General features: G+C 38.2%; 1 protein-coding gene across 1 annotated transcript in view; it reads left to right on the top strand.

The window, feature by feature from the left end:
- LOC122794974 (fatty acyl-CoA reductase 1-like) overlaps positions 1-6,000 on the top strand; it is a 647,127-nt gene that overhangs the window by 341,808 nt on the left and 299,319 nt on the right. The gene's annotated exons all lie outside the window — the stretch shown is intronic.

Genomic DNA, 6,000 nt, shown 5'->3' with positions numbered 1-6,000 from the left:
GTTGCTAAAGTTCTACAAGAGTTGTTGGTGTTATTTACTATTTTATTCAATGCTTTTATTGTCACGAAGTTCATTTCTTAGATATATATATATATATATATATATATATATATATATATATATATACATACACACGCACATAGTTGCAAGACTATGTGCATTTGTATTCGTGTATGTGTGTGAGTGTGGTTATTTGCATTTGTGTGTCTGGTGTAATGTAACACATGCCTACATGTGTATAATGTGGTTTAATTTCAGAATTGTGAACACCAGAATAAAATCCGGTCATTCCTGCGAATCACAACTCAAACCCGAATGGAATATATTCCGAATTTGTAGATTCTGTATTTTTTGACATATTCCTTCCCTGCTGCTTGCTGAACACCAACAGAAGTTTAACATTTAATTGGTAAATACGTATTGCACAACTCAGAAATGCCAGTTTTTGCAGGGGGTTAACCCCCCTGCCAATAATATATTCCAACTCCGTGATCCCACTACAGTGGGGAAAAGGGTTTTTACCCCCGATCCCAACTGTACTGTGATCTGTAATCCTGTTGCCAATGACAATGGTATGAATGCACTGTGGCATTCACGAAACTGCACACTGACACTGGTGCAGGTTAGAAGAAACTGGAATCTTCCAACTGTTTGACATTCCTATTTTCTTCTAACCTGTACTCGTGGTTTTGACAGTAAACCTGTATATGTATGAATGTAGGTTTGTAATTGTGTTTATTTCTATGGATCCCTTTCTAAATCATGAATCCCATACCGCCAAATATCAGAATGTAGAGACAATAAAAGACGAAGACTTAGTCACAAATGGCTGTTTTTTCTCAGGGAAAGGAAATGCTTGTCCATCATGAAAGTTAAACATCAAACGCAAAAAGTAACAAACAAGTGAAAACAAAAACCAGAAGGCAAAATTACCCTGTACTTGTGAACGCCAAGGGAATTCTCGTGTAGTCCACAGTTTTAAATTCTCCACACTCAAATGGCTGCTGTAGACAGAATCCAGGATAAAATCAGTTATGTTGGATACTAAATAAATGTCCACAAAGAGGTCCTATGTGACAAGATATCCGTATGAATCAAGTAGGAAAAAAGATTTCTCCAAAAGCTTTATTGAACCAATAATGTGAAGTGCTTTTCGCCCTACTAGTAGTGGGACTTCAGACAAACAGACAAAAACCAAGGTTTAAATACTGGTTTTGGCGCCAAAAAGGTGCTGTTGCTAGGTTACAGTAATGTGCTTCAGTTAGTTAAAGGTATAGTGTCCTAACAACTAATGAGATGAATCTATGAATGAATTTAAAACAAAATCAACAAAGTCACATTAGAACTACAATATTCTGGTCAAAATCCCACCTAAAACACATACCTAACTACAAAGTCTAACAAAAGTCATAAATATATGTTCAGGATATACAGTGACACCTGAACAAAGAACTATTAAATAGTGCAATTAATGTAGCCAGGTCATGTAGAAAGCATGTGTATTGTAATTGTAAAAGAAATATGGTAAAAATATATATGCTAACATGTAAACAATAAATTTAAAATCAAACAGCAACTAGTAAACCTATATAAAGGTAAAATGCAAGGTTACTACGCACAAATTACTCCATAAGTGCGCGGTAATGTACAGAAATTCACTCCAAAAAAATTTTACCTTATTGTAGTTCTAATTTGACTTTGTACCATCTTTCAATAGCAATTTCCCACAACGATATCTTTCTTTTTCGTAACCACTCTTCTCTTTGTGATTTATATATGTATTCAGTGCTCAAATTGAGTAACTTTTGTACATACTGGTTTTTGTTTGTTACTGCTCATTCCTTAGTCTGAAACGTGTAGTAATATATAGATGTGATTTGTACTACCATATATACTTTATATATTTTTATATTTGTTTTATATTAAGTATTTATTTAGATACTGTAATAATGACATCTTAGCGATGCCTTTAATCTTTTTAATGGTTCTGAAGTTTTGTTGATTTTGTTTTAAATTCATTCATAGATTCATATCATTAGTTGTTAGGACACTATACCTTTAACTAATTGAAGCACAGAACTGTAACCTATCAACGGCACCTTTTTGGCCCCAAAACCAGTATTTAAACCTTGGTTTTTGTCAGAATCTGTTTGTCTGAAGAAGTCCCACTACTAGTGGGACGAAAAGCGCTTCATAGTATTGGTTCAATAAAGATTTTGGAGGAATCTTTTTTACTATTTGATTCATACGGCTATCTTGTTGCATAGGACCTCTTTGTGGACATTTATTTAGCATCTAACAGCTGATTTTATCCTGGATTCTGTCTACAGCAGCCATTTGAGAGTGGAGAATTTACAAGTGTGGACTATACAAGAATTCCCTTGGCGTTCACAAGTACATGGTAATTTTGTCTTCTGGTTTTTATTTTCACATGTAAGTTAAACATACCGACCTAATTATAAACCAACTAGCTTGGGGGGGGCTGAACCCCCCACACCCCTCCAGCTATGAGATGTACGCACATTATTTCCAAATGCAGCTCTCTGCATCAAGTGCAATTTCTCTTAAGAGCACACAGACCACAGTCGGTCTGGGGCTGGTTTCACCCTCTTTCTCCAGATCCACAAGAAGACTTGCCACTGGCACAGCTGTAGAGTTGAGATTTCAGCTGAGTGGCCTTTTCAAGACCTCCAGCACCCTCTAGCCTACATGTGCTTCTTGCTGCTGCCCAAGTAGGTGACACACACCTGGGGAAGGTTGGCACAGGTTTGCTAGCTATGTCTGCCTTTTACCCGGACTATAATGTAGTTATCACTGCCATCAGCCAATTGCTTATCAGCTACTTTAAAGCCCTTAAAGGGTGTCTAATCTTTTTATGTAATATTAATGCAAATGGTAGTTTGATCAATAGCAGGTCTATTAGGAATGGCCCCCACACCAAATACGTGTAAAATTACTCTCAAAACTTAAATATCTCTAGACAGATTAGCCGTAATGAAAGATTTTAATGTATTTAATGATAAAGAACAAGATAATACTCTTTATATATTCACAGTGACATCAGAGTCCAAAATCACAGGAATTATTTAAAACATTGTAGGACAGTCTCATAGAAAAATATATAAACTAAGCTTTGCTTTATTCCTGACTTTATCAAAGAAAATTATACTATTCTCTACTAACTTCATCAGAGCAAGGCAGATGTTGATGACTGGATCTTCTAGTTGTTGGGTAAAAGACAGAATGCCTTGTGTCACTCAGAGACCTCTCAGATTAGTATCTCAAATATTGCTGCTGTGATAGCTTGACATCATTTCTTGTCATCGGACTCTATCCCAGGTGAAAACCCTACTACTGAAGCTTGGCAGTATTTAGCATCTACCTGTGAAAACACATACCTTAGATCTTTGGAAGATGTTAAGTCATAAAATAATTGCATTCCTTACTACTTTCAGAGGTAGTAATTAGTTTGTTCTGAAGACAGTCCAGAAAGCTTTTCAGAGGTAGTAATTGGTTCGTTCTGAAGACAGTCCAGAAAGATTTCAGCGCAGACTGTCTAGCTGCATTGAAAACTAAAAGATACCATCTTTTATGACCTAGCCATAAAGTAATTTAATTTCAGCTATTTTTCTGAAATTAACCTGTATTCCAGTTTCACTGTTAAAATTTATACATTTAAGCAGTTGTAATAGTGCATGTACATTTTTATTTCTTTTCTTTTCCAGTAGGCCGCACTGTGGTTGTATTTCAAGCACACTGCACAATACCTTCTCAACACAAACACCTGTATAGAGCAGTCTTGAGATATACATGACATACAGTTCTAATACATTTGTAACGCAAGAGACCTTGGGACACAGGACACAGGTGGACAGTAGTCTCTCCTTTGATCACATCGCCATAGTGGTCAGGAAATCCTTCTACTTGGCACACCTCATCACAAAAGGTTTCTCATCTAGAAAGAGGTCATTGTTCCCCTCTACTCATCACTCTTTGAACCATTATAGAGTACAACGTCCCTTTTGGTATGTACCTCACAAAACATCTACAACAACTGGAAAGACTGCAAAAATACCTCACAGAGGATTACTGGCCTCAAACAGATGCCTTACGCAGACAGACTCAAAAAACTCCAGTTTTACTCCGTCGCATATCGCCTACTCAGAGGTGATCTCTGCCTAACATACAAAGCTGTGTCAAACCCAGTGCTGTTGGACATGCTCTACTTAAAAAATCCCAATCCCTCCGAGCTACACGCTCTAGGGGACCTGAACCTTGTCACCATAATAAACAGAACATGCCGGAGGGATAGATTCCTGTCCCAGAGACTTCACGTACTCTGGAACAGACTTTCCTATCTATGTCAAACAGAGCTCCTTATTAGCACTCTTCAAGAAAATTCTTAACGAGTGGATGGGTAATATGAAATTCATCCTGGGATCACTTCTGTGGTTCTGCTTGACAAGGGCACAGGAAAATAATTTTCTTGGGTGATGAAAGCCAGGGTACCTTTTTGGTTAGGCTTGTATAGGCCGTACGGCCAATAGCCTAATACCTACCTATGACCAAGCATCCTACATCATTTTGATGTTCACCAATGACATAATTTACAAAATTCCAGACAGCTGTGCTGGCAGTATCTCCCTTTGTCACACTTTGGTACAAGACACTGACATTTCTCAGCACATCTATTAAAGAAAAAACATTTCAAAGACTGGGCTTGCAGATTTGCTGTAGAAACATTTGTGAGAATTGGATCATAAGTCAGACCTACTGGTGGAAGAAACAAGTTTATAAACTAGGGGATATAATCAGTTAAAAGGTTTAGAGAGAATAGTAAAGATAAAATCTCTCAAGAAAAAGCTTCAGCTCCGGAGACTGATTCAATTCAGACAGGCTAAAGAGAAAAATTAATGAACACCCAAAAACCATTGGTGAATATAAGGAGGGCTGTACTGAACATCTGTTTGTAATCGAAGAGCCCAGAAACTAATGGCGTACGGGTTAAGAAATACGAAAGATGAAAGAACAAGTGAGCTAAGGAACCCAATGATGAGATAAATCACAAGGTGTTCTAAAGAAATGAAAACTGTTTAAGGAATATTTCTCCTCACACTCCTCCCTCCCTTTTTTATTACACCCTACTATTCCCCTTTGACATCTACTGCATCACTTCCTTGATTTTTCTCTCCCTGCTTTCATCCCCTTTCACATCACATTCTGTATCTCCCACTACCCAGCCACAGACCATACACTGGTGCATTACAGCCTTGGTTTCATAGAAGTGTACTAAGCTTTTGCCCCAAGAACCATTTTAAACCTAGCCAAGCTTACCCCAGGTTTTACCAAATTATTGACGTGCCAATACACCATGCCTTTTATGGTTACAGTACAGGCTTGTACACACCAAGCAATCATAGGCTGCCCCTTGTCTATTAGGAACATAGGTGCCAAACCAGGAATAGATGTGAGATTTCCTATCCATTGGTCCAAGTTGTTTGAATAGGATTAGGGATAAGTTGTGCTGCATATGGATGGGAAGCCTGTTCCAGAGAAGTTCAAAGGTTGGTACTAGGCTATCGGCCCTAGGACCTATACAAGCCTAGCCATAACAATTCCCTGGCTATTTCTTCCCACAATATTTACTTCCCTGGAACCCTGTCTAGCAAGGGTGATTGACTTGATCCCAGGGGTGAATTTCCTTTCTCCCATCCAATCGTCAAGGTTCCTTTTGAAGAGGGACAAATAGGTGCTCTGCTTGACGTGTATGGGCAGTTTATTCCAGAGTCTGATGAGTCTCTGGGTCAGGAACCTATCCCTCCAGCATGTTTTGTTCATTGTGATGACAAGGTTTAGATCCCTGGCACATGTGGCTCTGAGGGATTGGGATTTCTTTAAGTGTAGCATGTCCAACAGCTCTGTTTGACATGGCATTGTATGTTAAGCAGAGATTGCTTCCGAGTAGACTATATGCAGCAGAGTATAGCTGGAGTTTTTTTT

Source organism: Protopterus annectens, chromosome 2.part1, assembly GCF_019279795.1.
Source record: "Protopterus annectens isolate FY-2018-M chromosome 2.part1, PAN1.0, whole genome shotgun sequence".
Lineage (NCBI taxonomy): Eukaryota > Metazoa > Chordata > Ceratodontiformes > Protopteridae > Protopterus > Protopterus annectens.
This window is presented reverse-complemented; position numbering and strand designations above follow the sequence as displayed.